The sequence below is a fragment of the Myotis nattereri genome, assembly GCF_964212035.1.
Source record: "Myotis nattereri genome assembly, chromosome: 5".
In the NCBI taxonomy this organism is placed as follows: Eukaryota; Metazoa; Chordata; class Mammalia; order Chiroptera; family Vespertilionidae; genus Myotis; species Myotis nattereri.
In genome coordinates, this window is record NC_138080.1 from 53608221 (window position 1) to 53629563 (window position 21343).

Below are 21343 nucleotides of genomic sequence, written 5' to 3' on the forward strand. Positions count from 1 at the left end.
CAACCCAATGACTAAACCCCTCTTGGTTAAAGAAATAAGTTTTCTGAAGCCCAAGGGAGGAACAGTCTGACTCATAGCCACTGTTTTAACTTGAGCAGCCAAGCTATAATAGCGGCACAGCGGGCTCCAATGATTAGCAGCAATATTTATCTTTCCTAGTTTGCATTTGCAGTGGCACACTCCAGTGTTATCTGCCCAGATACAGCATCTATAAAGTCAGCTGCATCATGCCCACTATTTTTAACTTTCAGAAGAGGAGCCATATCCACTGTAATCTATGATAGCACTGTAATTAAAATGTCCTGCATAATGAGGAAGCCTAACAAATAAAGAACAGTGAGTATTATGTTTCAGAACAAACAAATGCTGGGATTTAGGTGGCCTTAAAATTCAGCTACAACTGTATGGCCTCAAAACTTGTCCCCCACAATTGAGAAATGAGTATCAGCCTTTGATGTCAGAAAACAAGATTAGGGGCAACTTTTCCAGCATGGGATTTAGATAACTGATGGTGAGAAATACAGAACACAATTTCCTTGAGGAGATCTGGTAACCTGGGACAACCTGAAAAGATCCAAAGAAATGGACTGGAGCCCTAACCAGTGGGTAGAGCGTTGGCCTGCGGACTCAAGGGTCCCAGGTTCGATTCCGGTCAAGGGCATGTACCTTGGTTGTGAGCACATCCCCAGTGGGGAGTGTGCAGGAGGCAGCTGGTCGATGTTTCTCTCTCATCAATGTTTCTAACTCTCTTGCCCTCTCCCTTCCTCTCTGTAAAAAATCAATAAAATATATTTTTTTAAAAAAGAAAGAAATGGACTGGAGATGGATCTTGTCCTGATTTTATTATGGAATCTGATCATGTTTTTTTAAAAAATGATAACACAACAGTAAAAACAAATATACTCTTCAAACTCAATTTCATTATAATTGCTAATTGTATAGCATTATTCTGTCACTGCCAAGGTGAGGAAACTGATGGCCATTGTCCTTATATTTCTACTTAAAATTTGCTCCTGGGAAAGCCAGATTTCCCCACCACCTCTCTTATGTCTCCTACACAATCTTTGAAATAACTTCTAGATGGGAAGAAATATCTATCCTTTAGTCCTATGAGATTTTTTATTTTAGGGTGGAGAGAATATGGAGGAAAGCTTTACTGTCAAAAGGGAAAATGGGAATTACAGTAGATGAGGTAGAAAGTCAAGAAGACAAGAACGGCTCTAACCGGTTTGGCTCAGTGGATAGAGCCTCGGCCTGCGGACCAAAGGGTCCCAGGTTTGATTCTGGTCAAGGGTATGTACCTTGGTTGCGGGCACATCCCCAGTAGGGAGTGTGCAGGAGGCAGCTGATTGATGTTTCTCTCTCATCAATGTTTCTAGCTCTCTATCCCTCTCCCTTCTCCTCTGTAAAAAAAAAAAAAATCAATAAAATATATTTTAAAAAAAAAGAAAAAGAAAAAAAAAAAGAAGACAAGAACATATCCAGGAATGCTCTGTATCACCTTTTGGTTTGAAGAATTCCACTATCTGCAGTCTGCCTGAACATGAGACCATAGTCAAGGCCTCTGACCAGTAGCAGAATAGTCATGGGGAATTTACAGCCTGCAATGTCCTGATTGCGAGACAATTTAAGTTCCGGCAGCTCTTGCAGATCAGCAATTGGAGAATAGACCAAGCAGCTCAGGATTTTAATTTTGGAGCTATTAGTAACTACAGCTGTTAACAGGAGCTGAGTGCTGTGCAGCCTCTGTTCTTATGACTTCCACAATGCCAGCTTAAGCATTTTTTGAATGAATATATAAATCAATGAACTGCTTAATTGGAGAAATGAAGGAAAGCTTCACTGAGCCCCGAGGCTACAAAATTCCCTCTAAGTACCACTAGCCACATCCTATAGGTTTTGACATGTTATATGATCATTGTGGGTCATAATGGTTTTATTATAGTTTCATGATTTTACATTTTTAACACTGATAATCTAGATATAAATTTTTAATTTTAAAATAAATGTTTTTAAAAGTATCTTTTTATTATTTATTTTAAGCTAATTGCAATAATTTATAAAATATGATCTGTAAGTACACAGATTCTTTGGAATATGTTAAGACTTGTTTATTGACCTCTATTATGAAGTCAGTTTTACACATGTACCATTTAACACATGTTCTAAAATAAATTTTATGCATGTGGTTTCTGGTTTTTAATCCAGAAATCAAGGTGTTAATTGTGTTGTCAAATCTTCTATACTTTCATTAATTTTTTGTCTGCTTGATATATCAGTTTCAGAAAGAGGTATGTTAAAATCTCCCACTGTGGATTTTTCAATTGCTCCTTATAATTTTATCAGATATGATTTGTATATTTGATGTTAGGTTCTTAGTTCATACAAGATTAACATTGTTATTTTTTCCTAGTGAATTTAACATTTTATCATTAGGGAGGCTCCCTAATATTTAAAAGGATTAAAGTCTATTTTATCTATATTAACAGAACTATATATGATTTCTTTTAGTTGATATTTGTATTATATCCATCTTTATTGGTTATTTTCAATATTTCCATTCCTTATATGTTAGATATGTCTCTTACAAACAGCACAGAGCTGATATTAAAACATAATTTGACAATCCCTATCTTTATCTGGCAACTTTAGCCCATTTACATTTATTGTGATAGTTTATATATTTAAACCTATATTTACTATCTTGTGCTATTTATTTAAAAACTAGAGGCCCGATGCATGAAATTCATGCAATGGGCTTGGCCCTCACAGCTGCAGCGGCTTGCCTTGGCCCTTGTTCGCAGCCCCGGCTTCGTCTGGAAGGTCATCTGGAAGGATGTCCAGAAAGTCATTCGGCTGTCCCGGTCTAATTAGCATATTATGCTTTTATTATTATAGATTTTGAGTACTTTTTTCTTTATTTTGTGACTTTTTTTGATTGAGAATTTTTTAAATAAAGCATTTTCCCCATTACTTTTTGAACAGGATAAACTGTATTTTCATTATTTATTAGGGAGCCTTAAAAGTTTAATTGTACTTAACAAAGCCTAAAATTACTTAGTATCTCTTACTCTTTTTAAAGTTTTTAGTACATTTAAATCTGACCACTCTCTCATATGTTACACATTATTATTGACAGCTTTTTTGAAATTCCTAAATTATGCACTATCTTGTAGCTCTATACAGTAACTATTTATTTAGATTTACTTGCATGTTTTCCTATTCTTACATTTCTTTTTGCATCTTAAATCTTCCCTCTGAGATAATTTTCTTTCTTTCAAAACCCTCTTTCATGAAAATTTGTTGATGATAAAGTCTCTCAGTTTTTCTATGTCTGTAGAATTTGGTATACCTTGGGATGAAGTTAGTAGGATTTTCTGATGACTGGAATAGAGGGTGATAATGGGAAAGAGGGTAGCCAAGAGAGTTTTTAGCAGAGTACTCCCCATAACAGGCACATAAAAAACACAGATGGTTCAATGAGAAACAGTGAGGGGTAGTGTTGCGTACTACAACAACTGCTTCCCAATAGACATGCAGGTCCAAAGATTAAATAAATCCTGAGTCCCTGAGACCTTTATAAACAATTCTAGACATTCATTCCCCAATTATGTTTTGAACTTACCAAATCTATTATTTATTTATTTGTTCATTATTTAATTTGTCATTTAAACAGATTTTTAAAGTATCTACTATATGCTAGGCATAATGTTAGGTGATGAAGATATGAAAATGAGCACATATATCCTTCCCTGGTCTTTGTCCTTGTGGGTCACATAGTCAGTCTCATGGGAGAACAAATAGCAATCAAGTAATCAATCACATGTGGCTGTTCTTGATTAATTATAAATGTAAATTTGTGATTGTGATAAGTGCTGTGAAGAAAGGCTCCTGATGCTCTGAGAACCTATAATGGAAGGTTTGAGTCAGTTGGGAGGTCAGAGTCAGTTTCTCTGAGGAGGGAGGATTTGAGCTGAGAGCTGAAGGATGGTGAGGAGGAAACAGGCAAGAGAGCATGAAAGAGCCTTCCAGGCTGAGGACAGGGAAGGCACAAAGCCCTGTGGCAGGGAGAGGGGCGAGCAAAGGGCATCAGTATGGCCGAAGTAGAGAGAGGAAAGAGAAGGGTGCAGGTGGAGTCTGGGACAATCAGGAGGGGACAGACTTGGGGCCTGAGAGGCCATGTCAGGGAGCTGTCCTTTTCTGGGGAACAGTGAGAGCTGCTGATATGATTTAGGCAGAGGGAGTGACCAGACCAGATTTGTGTTTTGAAGAGAAACCATACAAGCTTCCTAGCTTTCTTCCTGCACTGGCTGGCTCAGGGAACTGAAGAATAATTCTGGCTTGTTCTAAATAGCAACTCTTCATATTTGTGGGAGGGAAGTCTGGGCACTGCCACTCAAGGGACGCTGCTGGAGATGCTCAGAAAACCTTCAGCACAGGTGAAAATGGCCAGTGTGAAGTGTTCTGGGACAGGCACTGGGACTGTCACTTTTCCCTTCTGTGCTCTGAGCTGTGGCTCAGAATTATGTTCTAAGTGCCTCCTGAAAGCAAAGGTATAATTAATCAAGACCAGCTAAAAAGCACTCATAAACCTTTGATCCCGGAGGAATGAGAAGCTGTAGCAGTTAAGGATGTGGCCAGGGCTGCTCAGTGTGTTGTTTCCTGTGATCTCTCCTGCCAGGGCTTTCTCTCTCCTCTCTCCTTTCTACCTCTGGGCCCTCTGGAGCCCTAATGGGGTTAGGAGTGGGGGCCAAGATGGGAGAAAGGAGGGGCAGTCAGTGAAACTGGGAAGAGGAAGGAAGAGGATAGGAAGAAAAAGGGGGTTACAGTGTCAACTGCAGGGCCCATGATTAAAGAGGGTCCAAGGAGAGCTCTGGTGCTGGTTCCAGGCTTCACTCTATCCCTTACCTTCTGTGTGAACTCAGGCAGGTGGCATAACCTCTCTGTTGGCCTCTGTGTCCTCATCTATAAAGGAGACATTTACAGATGTCCACACACCTGAGGGGGTGATTAGGGGGGTGTCTGTGAATAAAGACGATGCAACTTCCTATGGAGGATCAACCTTACTAGAAGATTTTGAGGAGAAAGTATCATTTTTACATGAAAGCAAATACATTTTGGCTCAGAATGCAAAATTTACACTTAAAAAAAGAGTATAATAGGCAGTGTAAAAAATATTGGTCCACATTCTTTATTACTCAGGGTACTTGGATGGGGAGAGTTGAGAAGCACCCTTAGAAGTATTCCAAGATGCCTTTCTGCCCTTTAGAATTACGACTCCTTGGTTTATTGATGAAGATCTAGGAGGATTAGCAATATGTGAATATAAAAGGATTTAGGCGACCCTTTTAGGTTTTAAAAGGAGTGAGCATTAATACGGCATTCAATAACTTCTAGCTCCTCTAAATGCCTTGTATCTCCTGTCTTTTCCTGTTTCCCCGAATGGTGTTTTCTGGAATGCTTCTAATTTTGTCCGTATAAAAAATCCCTCTTTGTAAGATGGGAAACCATAAAAATCTTAGAAGTATCCATAGGCAGCAAAATATCAGACGTATGTCATAGCAATATCTTTACTGATACAGCTTCTAAGGCAATGGAAACTAAGGAGAAAATAAACAAAATAAAAAAAAATCCCTCTTTATCTTCTAGACTTGGGTCAGTTGCCTCCCTTCGGAGAAGTCTTCCTGGTTTTGCATAGCTTCCCGGTGTGGAGTTCACTCTCTTCAGATACAGCGGTGCATCACGTCTCTCAGCTCTGGCTTTGAAACCTCCTGCTCCTCTCCTGGGAAACCCTGGTCCTTCCTGCCTGCCTGGCTTACTCCTCCTTATTCTTTAAAAGCTGTCTTAGTGTCCTCTCTTAGGGGACACTTTGTCACTTCCTTCTTCCTGCCATAATCCTAACTGTCAGGTTAGGCTGTAACCCCCGCCCCCTGTATGTCCACAGAATTCAATGCACAGCTCAAATTTCTTATGCCCTGGGATTTATTGTATTACTGTTTTCTTGCCTCATTGTGTTAACCTGTTGTTTAACCAGACTTCATATTGTTTGGAGAATGAAGACCCTAAGTACCAACAAGCCCTTGATGATATTTGCTGATCTCTCTTGCTTTACGTCTCATAGCTCTCTGATGTTTGGTCTGGACCATGGGCATGCCCAATAACTTCTAGCTCCTCTAAGTGCCATGTATCTCCTGTCTTTTGTTCCTGTTTCCCCGAATGGTGTTTTCTGGAATGCTTCTAATTTTATCCCTTTTAAAAATCCCTCTTTATCTTCTAGACTTGGTTTGGTTGCCTCCCCTCAGAGAAGTCTTCCTGGCCTCACATGGCTTCCTGGTGTGGAGTTCACTCTCTTCAGATGCGGCTCTACATCACCTCTTACCTCATGTCCAAGTCAATATGTTTGCATGTCTTCTGGGTTAACAATAGCTCATGGAGAACCATGAGTATATTCCTCATATGTGGCACAGTGTAAGCCTACATCAGTGCATGCCAGTTGAATGAAAAGGTCTAGATGAGAGAAAAGGAGAGGGGAATGATCATGCTATATTTCCATAAATGCCCCCTTTGCTCCACATGAGCCCAAGGAAAGAGGGTTCTGGGTTCTCAGGGTTGTACATACAACTTCATGCATGCACCAATTAATTTCATCAGTTGCTCATCTTTTGACTCACCTAATGGAACACCTTCTACTCATTCATTAACTTATTAAGAACTATTTGCACTGCCTTATCTGTTGAGAATTCAGCCTAAACGAAACAAAGTCCATGCCTTCAAGACCCTTATAGTCTCAGGCAGAGGTCCTCAAACTTTTTAAACAGGGGGCCAGTTCACTGTCCCTCAGACATTCCACACATGCGCACTGCGGACCTGGGACGAGTCCGCTGCTAAGCAGGACAGGCAGCAGCGGCAGAAACACCCGGCGGGCCGGATAAATGTTTTCGGTGGACCGCATGTGGCCCGCGGGCCGTAGTTTGAGGGCCCCTAGACTCTAGTGGAAAGAAATATATAATAAAGGAAATATTTACTATGTCAAGTTTTGTGAAAGAAAGAACAGCACAGAGCAGATTTTGTAGGATATCTTAGGTCACTGTAAAGTGGTGCTGAGTGAGCAGAGGAGTGGCCTGACCTCATTTACATTTTAAAAGGCTTCCTCTGGCCTGGCCAGTATGATTCAGTGGTTAAGCGTCGGCCCACGAACCAGCAGGTTATGGTTTGATTCCTGGTCAGAGCACATGCCTGGATTGCAGGTTCCATCACCAGGGAAGAAATCTATTGATGTTTCTCTCTCTTTCTCTCTCCCTTTGCCTTTCTCTCTCTAAAATAAATAAAAACATGTTTTAAAAAATAATAATAGCTTTAACCGGTTTGGCTCAGTGGATAGAGCGTCGGCCTGTGGACTGAAAGGTCCCAGGCTCGATTCCAGTCAAGGGCATGTACCTTGGTTGCGGGCATATCCTAGTAGGAGGTGTGCAGGAGGCAGCTGATCGATGTTTCTCCCTCATTGATGTTTCTAACTCTCTCTCCCTCTCCATTCCTCTCTGTAAAAAATCAATAAAATATGTTTAAAATAATAATAATGCTTGGTGATTATAATGCCATTAGTCCATGGACAAATAGGAGTGACATCCTTCTAGCCTAATTGTTATGAAGTCCTGTAGTCTTTAAAGGAGATCTTAAAAGGATTTCCACAGGGCTTTCAGAAAGTCATACTTCAAAAACTGCTTCATCTTTCCTTTCCTATTCCTGGGGTGTGTAGAATCTCTTGCCCTGGCTGGGAATCATTGGTTTTCCATTTTCCCACAGTGCCTAGCCCACAGTGCTCAGAGTAAGTACTTGTTGAATGAATGAATGAGTGCCATAGAAGCTCACTTATCAAAGGTGCAAAGGAACAAAGGCCTAATTCCAGACTCTCTTTCTAGCTTTGTTTACCCCTTTCCCTGTTGCATGTAATAGGTTTTCTTTGGGTCTTAGTGACATAGTATCTTGGGAGCCAGAAGAAAAGGGAAAAATGCCAAGATCATTAGGGGAGTGTCTTTAACAAGTATATAGGAGGCTTACAGGTAAGTTATAAGTTGCTTTCCTTGAGGAAACCTTGAAGAAGGAGGGGTGGTCAGTGCCTGGAGATGAATGAGTCTTAGTTTAAATCCTGAAATGACCCTGACATCTGAAGATATAAAATAATTGGCCTTTATGATTTGACCTTTGAGAAATGGCTGTCTGCTAGGTGTAACAGAGAAAAGAACTTGGAAGACTTAAGGCCAGATGGTGAAAGTTAATCTTCCTTTGAGTGCTTAAAATGATAAGTATTATTTAAAAATATTAAAATAGCCAATTGTTGAACTGATTTACCTTACTTACTTCCCATTTTCTACTATACCATCTACACCATCACCACCATCACTATTATCATCACCTCAACCACCATCCTCATCCTCATCCCTGTTTGTAAAGAATGTCTTCTCCTGGCCAACCCACCCTATAGGGAGGTCCCCTGAAATCTGGCTGGGTAGCTAAGTGGTGTGGTCTGGAGTCAAAAGAGGGAGGTACATCTATGAAAGCTGAATATAAATACACTGTACACACATAACCTTATTAATTTTTGTTAATAAAAGAACGTGATGGTTAATGGTTGTTTTATACCTAGTCTTCAAATTCCGGGAAATCAGTTAATATTCACAGCACAGATAACCCTAGAAAAATATCTTCATATATATCAGAGACTATTATTAAATTATGAAATCCTTTCATTTTCCATCTACATAGGATCTCTACAATACTGTTCACAATACTGCTCCAAGTTACCCTTTGTGTATGGGCTCCAGCTTGGAGCATATTCTTTAACTTGGGCCTGTTGATCTGAGGGGATTTGATGAACCACATGGAGAAAATTGAACTGAGTAGATGACCTAGAGCCGGAGGGTGCTCTCAGCCTCTGGCCTGGCACAGGCCCCTCTGCCATCATATCACGACCATCGTGGCCTTTGTGGGAGATACTGAGGCCTGACAGGGGGCTTCCAGTGGACTTTCTCCTCTGAAGGTCTTAGGGTAGAGGTCAGTGAGGGCCATTTGAGTCACAGTCACATCCTGGAGATGCCCACACGCTGACACCCTTTGTCCTGGGGGTAATTAGAGCAGGGTCTGGCATGTTATAAGGCTCAAAAAATATCATTGCATAAACAATTGGATCCGCCAAGCAAGCCACTTGCCTTTTTGCCTCTACATTTAGTGATTCATTTGTATATGTTTTCTTTTACCTCCCTACCTCTTTATTCTCTTTCTGAACGTACTGATCCTCACATTAGGTCAGTTCTTTGCACATGAAGGTGGGAAGAAAATCCTTTCCTAGGAGTGCTCTTGGAGCACCTCTCTCCTGCATGAGCACAGAGCGCCCTGCACACATTTGAGGGCTGACAGCGGATGGGCGCTCCACTTCATGTGGTCAGGAGAAAAGAGGCCCACAAAATTGCTCTTCCTCATTCAGAAAGAAAGGGAGAAAGTGGCCTCAGGGAAACCTGGACAGCAGCGGGGCAGAGGCTGAGGGAGCTGGATTCTAGACCGAGGTCAACAGTTGCTCCAGGGAGAGCATTTGCTGCCTCTGCACATAGACTGGGGCTCTGGGCATGGGGTAGCGAGGAGAGATGCTGCCAAGCCGAGCAGTTCCTACTCACAGGTTCCCCAGCTCATCCAGGGGCCATTGGGTTCTCTGGGGGGCAGATGAGTGGTTTATTCCCATGCTCTGAGCTGGGAAGACACCGCCTTGGCTGCAGGTGGTATATGGGAGAAGAGCTGCTCAGTGAGCAAAGGAGGAAGTGGTACAGAGGACATGTGTATGGCCCTCTCCTTGTGGCTTTGGGGTTCAGAGGAGGAGGGCTAAGGGTTCCCCTACAGGAAGTGTCCTGACTGCACTGGTTGCCGTGGCGCAGCGCTCCAGGCATATTTAGGCCCTAGGTGGCACACACTACATAGCCTGAGTCCTATCCTGGGTAGGACTCAAAGGTCCTTTTGTCAAAGGCTGTGTCTGATGAGTTGCTAACTAGCCACGCCAGTGGGAATGCCAGACCCAGGAGGAAACGGGCTTCTTGATGCGCATATGTGGTGGGACATTGATGACAAGCTCACAGGAACCACATTTCCTCCTTCCTTTCACACTCTAATTCTCATCTACTTTACAGGGTCAGATGATACTTGGCCTCATCAGCAGTGAGCATTCCTGGGAGAAAAGGTATGCGTGAGGGTGAAATGGCAGAGTTGCTCCCCAACGCTGCATTCTATACCCAGCTGTCGCCTCTGGCCAGGGAGCACCTTCCACCTGTTCAGTGGTCACAGGGACCTCTGCCAGGCATCCAGCGAGCAGCCCAGCTCTGTGTCCAGCAAAGGTGAGAGCCCTTCCTGTGGGTGTGCACCCTTTCCCTTTCCTTCCCCAGGTGCCTTTACTTTCCCCCGAGAAAGTTCAGGAAAGGATGGAATGTGCCTGGTCTGTCCCTCCGGATGGCTTGGTCTTTCTCTGTAGCTGCTCATGCAGTGAAGGCTTTTTCCTTCCAGGCGTGTGTGGTGGTGTTTCTAGTCTTCATCCCCTGCTCAGGGAGAATGGCGGCAAGTTGTTTTAAACTGTGAGGCGCCTCGCTCAGTGAGGTCACTTTAAGGCAGGGTCTTGGTATCCACAGAGGAACATTCTCACTTTCAGGGTTTGTTGGTTTGTTTTCCAGTAAAGTCCACTGCATGTAGAGTCGGTCATTTTGCAGAGGGATGAAACTGGATGGCACCAATGTGGCTGAGCGAGGAGCCTACCCTGCCATCTGCATCCACGTGGCAGGCCTGCTCTTTGTTGTCTACTCTCTGGATGTCTGAGTTTGGGATTTCCTAGGCGTGTCACCACATACAGGTTTACTTTCGTCGCTCAATTTGTGCTGAAAGTATGGAAGGGCGAAATAAGCAACAAAGCAAGCATATTTGTCCACCCCCAGCCCAAACCAAAAGGACCCTGAGGCCTCAAATATAAAACACTGGAAGACTTGGGGGCACTCACCATGGGTTGTACCATGTGTGTAAATGTCCCAGTGGGATTGTTCTGGCCCTTCTGGCAATGATTTTGGATGGTGTCCCAGATCCAAATTCCATTACATACACATTATGGCAAATTGGGCTGCGGGGAGGATCCAGTGGAGTGATTGACAGATCTGTGCAGAGTGATGGGTTTGTTAGACAGGAGGAAGAGGGAGAGGGCGGAGTCCCGAGAGTGAGCCTCAGGATGGTTCTGCATCATTAACTCAGACGTTAGTTCCAGAAAGTCTTTCTCTCTTCCTCCCCACCAGTTCTGTTTCTGACATACAAACAAGACCTTAGAAAGTTTAGACAGATGAAATACCTTTGGGCAGAGTTTGCTTTGCTGATATTGTTTGGATGTGTTCTGTTCATGGTAAACAGCTGGGTATCTGGGTATTGATCAGATCAGTAGCGAGTTAGAAGAGTTAAGAATTGCCCTTCTTCCCTCCCCTGAGTAATGGGAAGCATTTGCGGTTTCTACAAAGTAAATTAGCCTTGCCTGGATGAGAGAGCTTTTCTTTTTGGGTTTTGCCTTTAAGCAACTTCAAACTTAACCCAAGGACAATTTAAGTCATTCATTCACTCAAAATTAATTTGTTGAGTAGGTTAGGCACTATGGGAATAAAAAGATACAAAGGTATAAAATCATTATGAAAGTCTACTAGGGTTCTGTTGAAAATATCACATGTGTCCCACGATCTATAATGGAAAACGAAAATATTTGGACAGTTTAATGAAAAGCCATTCAAAAGGGACATTGGACAGGTATATAGAAAAATTAGTTGTCAGATTGAATTTTCTCCTTTTCTGTCAGCTCCCTGCTCTCACTCACTGGGGCCTGAAGTAGGATAAGGCAAGATGGAAGTGCATGCCAGTTTCTCTGAAAGGGACTCATTTTAATTGAAGGGTTTCTGTTTTTGTTCCTGGTATAAACCCTTTATGGATTTCATTTTACCTACTTTCTTTCTACTTGGCCTCACATTCTTTTCCGTCTTTTTCATTGAACAGGAGAAGGAGAGGGAAAGGGAGGGGAGAGGGAGAAAGCATTGAGTAGCAGCTGAGGCTGGAGATTCAACATCCAGGACTGAGCTGGGGCTGGAGTCAGACGGGGCTGGAGCATCAGGTTAGCTCCGGGTGGCCTGTAGCAGGAACTCTGGACCAGGAGGCCTATGTACAGGAGATGGGATGAGGTGTGGGCAGAGACGGGCAGGTCTGAATTGGTTCTGAAGGGAACAGAAGCTGAAACTCAGAAGGAAAGAGCTGAGTTAGAAGAAAGGTAAAGACTTGGCAAGGGCATGGAAGGGCCTTTGCTCTCTCTTGCTGCTGGTACTTGCTCACCCTGCTTTCCCCACTTCCCTCTTTTGTGCAAAGAAGAAATGACCCTCCCTGCTGTTTCTGCTCTTCTCTCACTACTACCACTCACGACATTTCTCACCCCAGAGGTGTGGACTTCTCCCCACACAAAGCAGTTCTCTGCAACCCCAGCTCCGTGTCCTACAATTGAGCCCAGTTCTGACCTAGCGGGAGTTAGTGAAGAGCACACAAGTGAAGGGCTCCGTCTCACCAGGCTGTGCCCTGCTCCCCCCACTTCAGATGCCAATTAGCAGTTCCCAGGTTACCCACAAGTTCTGTCTGACTCGGCTACACGTCGGAGGGTCCCATGACCCTCCCTTGGATTCGATTATTTGCTAGAATAGTTCACAGAACCCAGGGAAACACTTACCTGGCTTGCCAGTTTATTATGTAATAAAGAATATGAGGAGGGACATAGGTGAACAGCCAGGTGAAGAGGCACACAGGACCCCAGAAGGGTCGCAAGTACAGGAACTTCAGTCCTTGCAGAGCTGGGGTGCACCACCTTCCCAGAAGCTGCCAGGACCTCATACTTTTGGGATTTTTGTAGAGATTTTATCACTTAGGCTTGATTGATAACTCCGTTTTCAGACCCTCTCCCTTCCCTGGAGAATGGGGTGGGGCTGAACATCCCAAGCTTTCAATCCTGGCTTGACATAGGAGTCACCTCATCAGAACAAAAAGTACTGTCACCCAGGAAATCCCATGGAAGTTAGGAGACAGAGTCATTGACCAAATATTAGAACTGAAATGCTCTTAGTGCTCTTAACACTTAGGACATCACAAGCGTTCCAGGAGCTCTGTGCTAGGACTGGGGGCAGAGCCCAACATGTATGGTTTGGATTGTTTCTCATTTTGCTAGGGCTGATTGTCTCTTCTTCCAGGACACCTGTTCTGACCCCCCCCCCCCCGTCCCCCGGCATGCTCCTGCTGTGTGTCCTAGGCATTTCTGCTTATCCTCATCATGGTCCTCACCACACACCGTGTGGTTGCCCCATTCCCATGGGTGCCACCCAGGAACCTGCAAGCTTCCCAAGGGAAGGGGTCTCATCCATTGTGTTTGCCACTCTCCTGCAAGTACAGCGCTCGGCTCGCTGTGTGTTCATGAATATCTGATGAGGGAATGTCAAATAAACGTCAGGTCCTGATGTATGTTGCTGGAGAAGGAAATGCATCAGCCCTTTCCCAGAGAACATAAATTCCTATCATAAAACTTCTGCCCCGTAATCCTTCATCTCTCACTGGGGAGGGCCAGCCAGCTATTTCCCATCCGTTCCTATTCCTTCGCTGACCTGGAGGAGCCTGGTATTGCACAGGGCATCCTGCACACGGCCCTCTGAAATGCACTTAGTTGGATTGCTCCTTCCCAGTTGCCATCTGAGCTTTCCTATTGTTAACGGAACATTCTTTAGACATTTGTCAAACTGCCTGCATTGAGCAGCCCTGGTCCAGCACGTGACTTCCTGTAACCAGGTTCTCCCCACATCTCACTAGTACACGAAAAATGGAAAGCACACCCAGAGTGGCTCATAATTCCCCTCTCCAGTGACCTTAACCCCAGGACCGGGGAAAGTGTGACTCAGACTCAGGAAAAAACCCTGCTGGTGTCACCAACAGAGGCGAAGGCACCTCCTGGGCTAGTGCTGGGGATATTAATAAATCCATTAGATTGGGTCGTTCGCACCACCAGCTCTCTTCTCTTTGGGGAATTTAAATGTTCGTGTGCTTTAAAGTGGAGATAAAACGACCCATGACTCATGCCCCTTTCTTTCTGAAGAGTTTCCTTGTATAAGCTCCAACAACCTCTGCAGTTACTTGAAGGTTAAAACTATTCTTTCCCCAAAAGGAGAAAACTATTTCACTTTCCTATTCATTGCTTTTCTCCTTCAACACCTGAAAAGAGAGGTGAAATCTGCTCCCTTTCATTCTTAACAAGAGAATCTCTTTCCTACTCTCACTTGCCTGGCAATTGGAGCATTTAAAAAAAAGCAGAATATAATTCTTCAGCTTATCCTTCAAGAAGACTCTGGGTTTGTTATATCCTCTTTTTTTATTATTGGCTATTAGGCTAGCAAATTTGGGGTTTGAGCAGCTCTGATCCTAGGCTAGCAGCATGCTGAGCTCATTATACAAAGCTCATTCCCAGGAGAAAATGCCTAGCACTGTCTGGGTCTCAGCTCAGAGGTGGTATTTGTTTGTTTGTTTTTTTTAAAACTTTGGTTCTGTTTTTTAACTGGCCTCCTGAAGCACTAAAATGGCATGCTCTAGACAGCATCTGGTCCTATTCGAGTTGGGGTAAGATCACTCAAAACCTTGAGTGCTTCCAGAATATCTGAGGGACACAAATTCTGGTGTCTAGGAAATTGGTAAGTTCCAAGAGGCAGGTGTTCTGATTCTGAGCATACTTTTATGGATTTGGGGTGCCTGGAATGTTCTATCCATGGCTTCCCAGTGGGACCGAGGACAGATGGCCATGCTCTGCAGATGGATGTGGGGCTTCTAAGGGCACCAAATGCCCAGTGAGACCCAAAGCAAGTTGAAGGGAAATTCCAGCTCCCCAAACCACCCATAGGAAAAGGTCTGGAGGGTTCAATGAAGTGAGTTTCTTCGAAGATTTTTTAAAATCCTCACCTGAGGATATGTTTATTGATTGATTGTGTGTGTGTGTGTGTGTGTGTGTGTGTGTGTGTGTGTGAGAGAGAGAGAGAGAGAGAGAGAGAGAGAGAGAGAGAGAGAGAGATTCATCTGTTGCCTACCATACTTCCCCTGACTGGGGATCGAATCCACAACCTAGATATGTCCCCTGACTGTAAATCAAACCCACAACCTTTGGTGTATGGGTGATGCTGGCCAGGGCTCTTAGAAGATTTTTGATTTGCTTTAATTCCTTGAAGTTCATATAGTTTCCAAAGCAGTTTCCCATCAAAGGGTGGATTGCTCTCTGAAGGGGGATTTTAATACTGGTGCCTGTCATTTATCTTCCCATCTTTTCTGAAAAGACATATCATGGAAAGCCATTAGGAAACACTTCATAGAACAGTCCCTTTACCCTAGAAACATCTCTGTAAGGTAGGGTAAAGAGCTGAGGGTATATGCCTCCTCTACCCTTTACCAATTTTGGAAGCAGATAAATTAAAACCCATGTGTGTCCAGCGATGACCAGTGTTGTCCACCTGACCTTGTCTATCTTCTCAAGATGAGAACCCTTTGCTCCCAAGAACCTAACATGTGACTTTCCTTGGTTTAAATCATTCTCACAGATGTCAATTCTATTTATATCTCAAGGAGCTCCCCCCATAAGTCTTGTTTTTAATTAAAACTGTAATATAGGAGCTTGGTTCTAAAAGTATAAATAACCCAATAAATTTACTGCGAAAATACTCCAAGTTCCCCAGACACCTCCTTTCCCAGAGGCTAATATACTTTCTTCAATGTCCTTCCAGAAGTATTCTATTACGAAGCATATTAGTGTTTGTACACACACACACACACACACACACACACACAAAATTTACATTTCAAAGACTTCTTTTTCCACAGAGAAAAAGAAAAACCTTCAGAATTATATTGAATAAATTCTACAATTTTTAATGTTGGCTTGGCATGGTCAGTGGTAGCAAAGTCTATTACACATTCTCAATGAGAAAAGGGTTATTTCTTTTTTTTTTTTTAATTTTTTTATTGCTTAAAGTATTACAAAGGGTATTACATATGTGCCCATTTTATCCCCCCGCCCTAGACAGTCCCCCAGCCTCCCCTATCCCCCAGTGTCTTATGTCCATTGGTTATGCTTATACGCATGCATACAAGTCCTTTAGTTGATCTCTTACCCCCCTACCTCCTGCCCCCCAACCCTCCCCGGCCTTCCCACTGCAGTTTGACAATCTGTTTGAGGCAGCTCTGCCTCTGAATCTATTATTGTTCAAAAGTTTATAATGGTCTCTATTATCCATGAATGAGTGAGATCATGTGGTATTTTTCCTTCATTGACTGGCTTATTTCACTTAGCATAATGCTCTCCAGTTCCATCCATGACGTTGCAAATGGTAAGAGTTCCTTCCTTTTTAGAGCAGCATAGTATTCCATCGTGTAGATGTACCACAGTTTTCTAATCCATTCATCTACTGATGGGCACTTAGGCTGTTTCCAAATCTTAGCTATGGTGAATTGTGCTGCTATGAACATAGGGGTGCATATATCTTTTCTGATTGGTGTTTCTGGTTTCTTGGGATATATTCCTAGAAGTGGGATCACAGGGTCAAATGGGAGTTCCATTTTCAGTTTTTTAAGGAAACTCCATACTGTCTTCCATAGTGGCTGCACCAGTCTGCATTCCCACCAGCAGTGCACAAGAGAAAAGGGTTATTTCTGTTTTCATGTATTCTCTATATGAATATGTCCTATATTCATGTACACATTTTTTGTTTTTATACAAATGTTAGCATGTTGTATAGTTTATGTATTTTTAAAAACTTTGTGTTGGTCCTTGGATACATAAAAATTTAGGTATCAGTATGTCAGAAGAAACCTATCTCATTCTTCTTTAACTGTTATATGGCATTCTTTAACTATTCCTAATTGGACACATTAAGAAAATTTAGGGTTTCCAGTATCTTGCTATTACAATTTAGGGTTTCCAATATCTTGCTATTACAGTGGTATGATGAATATCTCTATATGAATTTCAACATGTGTACTGTATAAGCATAGTTATGGAATATATTTGTAGAAGTGGAATTGCTGGGTCAAAGAGTGTGGGCATTTAAAAATTTGATACACATTGACATATTTCACTTACCAAAGGAGTTGTAGCGCATTAAACTTCACCAGTTATATGAGTGTTCCTTGGCACCCTTAAAAACATGATGTATTACCAAACTTTTTGATCTCTATCAACCTGATAGGTTAAAAGTTATATCTCATTATTGTTTTAATCTACAGTTAATTTTAAATGAGATTGAGCCTCTTCTCTTTGTTGGAAAAGCATTTGTATTTCTTTCTCTGTGGCCTACCTTTTTAATGATCTTTGCTCATTTTTTCTATCGAATTGCTGATGATTTTCCTGGTGATTCATAAAAGCCTTTCACATACTGAAGAAATGGATCAATGATTTGTGCCCTTTAAAGCCACCTCATTTTTTTTATTTCTAACAATCAATTATTGCCCTTATATATCAACTTCCTCATGTTCTCGCCCATCCTATCTCTGATACTACTTTCTTGTATATTTACTTTACCTTGTTTATGTGAACAGGAACTGAGGATGAGAGTCAAGTTTGTGAGAAAATATACTTTTGAATATCCAGTGAGTATATATTTTGTAAGAGGTATATGAAGAAAGTCTGAAGCCAGAAAGGCCTTTTACCTGGTATCTACATCAGTATCAAAGACTGTTCTTCCTCTTGGTTGATTGATGAACACTTGGTAACCTTGTATCTTGCTCATTGACTAAATTAATGCCAAATTCAACGAACTTCTTAAACTTATATTCATACCCCTTATTTTTTATAACTCTCCTTCCACTTTATTTTCAAATATTGATTATCATTTGATGCAAAATGTTATCTCTAACAGTTAACTCTTCATTAAGTCCCTGGAGCATGAAGATCCGCATGTGAGATTATGATGCTAAGGTCCTGCTTCAGGACTAGTCACAGTCTCCTGCCTCAGAGTTCTTGGGCCACGCTTTCCTCGGGTTGATGGGGCCCCTAGGAAGTTGTATTCCTCTTTCCACAGGAGAGAGGTGTTGACCCACCTTTCCAAATCATGTAAAAACCAATTCAACTTCAGCTAACAGGGTAATGACTTGTGGGGAACAGCAGAAATTCCGCTGTAATTATGTGTGAATTGATGTGTGATTTCCTAATGAGCTTAAGTGAAGAAATCATCGTTTTTTTTGGTGATAAATGCTTTATATCTTAAAATGCCAGCAACACATATCTAATAAATTCCATCAAACCACTCTCATTTATATAACATTTGCAATTATTATTTAACATGTTGGCTTTCTTTACTACTTTACTGCTTTAGGTAATTGCAGAGTCTAAAAGTTCCATTTTCATAAACAAGACCACAGAAACTCATTATGTTGGACTTTTTCTTAATGCGATCATAAATGAGTTCATTTTAAAAAGCATTTGCATGCTGTGCAGGCCAAGACCTCCTTATCAGAAAATGTTGTAGTCATTGAATGAGTTTGCAAAAGCAGGGACATTTGTCCCTGGAATGAGCTAGGCCACCCTCAGACACTGCAACTTGGCATGGACCAGCAATGTCCAACAAGTTGGGAAAGGCATTTAATGATCAAAATATGGTTCCTCTTCATTGAAGAAATATGATATTGCCCAGTGAGTTAAGTGACATGATGAGTGGTAACGTGGCAACAGTGAATCCAGGGAGTCCAGCACAGAAGTCAAAATATATGGGTTAAGAAAGAAGTCAGCTCTGGATTTCTGGATCTAGATTCTGGATCCAGATGTGCCACTTAGTAACTGTGTTATCTTAGACAAACCACTCTGCCTCTCTAAGCCTCAGTTTACTCATCTTTCAAATAGAGACTGTGCCTATTGTTGGGAGAATTAAATGGGGTGGCATAGGCAAACACTCTGGGCACACTGCTGATATATAACAAATGTACAACAAACTGCAGCTTGTCAAATAATTATTGGTGACCTTGAACATTGACAAATATCAGAAGGAGCAAAACTGACCCCTACTCCCATCCCCACCCACAGCAATTTCCCTATTGGCCAAGTTGGTAGTTTGTTCCATTTCGTATCATCCAAAGAGGTAGAAGGTAGCAGCTGTTGATGATGGTTTTGTTCTTAGGACCCAACGTCATTTCCTCATGGGTTGTACTGAGCAGGTTGTTAAACCCTAAATGAATACTCTTTCATTTGAGATGTGTTAGACTCTGGAGTTTGATAAATGGAGGCCCACATTGATTTTGAGACTTAATATCAAAAAGAGCAGCAATAGACCCAGGTTTACGGAATATATTAAACATTTATGTAGTACTAGTCTTCCCGAGGCCCGTTCTAAGAGCCTCTGCCCCATCCACAGGCCCTGCTGAAGGGTCAGTTACAGGCAGCATGTATTTTGCCATGTGATTCAGCCCATCGCCTGCCTAGGTCACAGCTGATTGGCCAAGCATAGGCCCTTGGCCCAGGGGCAGTCCTTAGGCTGCTCCATGACCAGGGGAATCTAGGCTGGGCCAGTCATACTGCTTTACTTGGTGATTAAAACTTACAAAACAGAGGCTCTGATGGGCCTTGTGTAAGGTAAAGTTAAAACTGCACAAAAGTGAAGAAAAAGGAGAGGAAGCTACAGGCAGTGGAGAGAGCAGCCTCTGCAGAGAGAAAGCAGGGCCAGTATGAAAGAGACAACCTAGTTAATTCTGGATGCTGCTCTGGTTCCAGATGCTTTTCTAGTTTTAGACACAGTCCTTACATTCAACGGACCCCTATTCCTTGTGGCAACTTGAGGACGGACCCTTCATAGGCACTCACAAAGGACTACCTCAAGCACAGTGTGGGCTGCTGGCAGAAAGCAGAAGTTAGAATAAATAGGTAAAATAAAGGTCAGGGTTGATAAGTAGCAGCAACAATATGGAGCATTGTTAATTATTCTGCAAGCAATCTTGTTATCCTTCTTTTAAATAGATAACAGTGCAGACCTTGTAAATTGTAATAGAATGTTTGGTTTCTGAACGTCAATGAATAAAAAGATGTAAATTCTCAAGGTATTTAATTCTAATGAAATTCAAAGAACTTGAACTTCTATTCAAATAGAGAGAAATCTATTATCTCTTTAGACAATTGGCTTATTCATTGGTTCTTCCAAGGACATTAAATATAACACATATGAATGTTTCTTTGTTGGACTATGCATAGATTTCACAGTGGCTAACATTTTTCCTAATAAAGAAACAACTTTCCATTCTTTTCTTTTTCCTGTATCCACTGCCACCACCATAATTTTACTTGGTATTTCACCTGAACTATTGCAGTATCCTGGTCTCACTATGCTCTGTATACAGTAAGTGCTTTTTAGTGCTTTGTGGGCTGCATCTGCTGCACCTGAACTAACTAGAACTCCTCAAAGCCCTTTCCTCACACAAGGAAACATAACAATAAAAATTTTGTTATGGAGAATTTCAAACCTTTAAAGAAGTAGACTAATACAATGAATTTCCATATATCCATCTCTAACAGAGATCCAGGAATGATCAACTCAGGACTAATCTTGCCATGTGTCTCTATTCGCATATTCTATCTCCTCTCGTGTTGATTTTGAAGCAAATCCAAGATAAATATATTATTTTCTTCATTAATATTGCTTTAATATTTATTTTAAAATATATATTTATATTGATTTCAGAGAGGATAGGAGAGATAGAGATAGAAACATCAATGATGAGAATCATTGATCGGCTGTCTCCTACATGCCCCCTTACTGAAGATGGAGCCTGCAACCCAGGCATGTGCCCTGACAGGGAATCAAACCGTGACCTCCTGGTTCATGAGCCACACTGGCCAGGCACTGTGCATATTTCTAAAAGTTTTAATGTAACTAAAATACCTTCATCACAACTAAATTAAAATAATAATAATTATTTAATATTATCAAATATCCAGTCCATGTTCAAGTTTTCCTAGTTGTCTTAAAAATATCTTTTTATAGTTTCTTTATATGAATCATATTTCAAATATGCTTCACACCTTATCATGGTTGATATTTGTAAGTCTCTTTTAATTTATAGGTTTCTCCTCTTCCTCCTCTTTTTATCTCCTTCATTCCATCTTTCATTCCCTCCCTCTCTTTTTCTGTAGTGTATTTCTTAAAGAAAGAGGGTCATTGTCCTATAGGTTTTCACAGGCTGGATTCTGCTGACCACATTTTTATATTGTTATTTAAAATGTTCCTTTATCTACTCTGTTTTCCTTAAA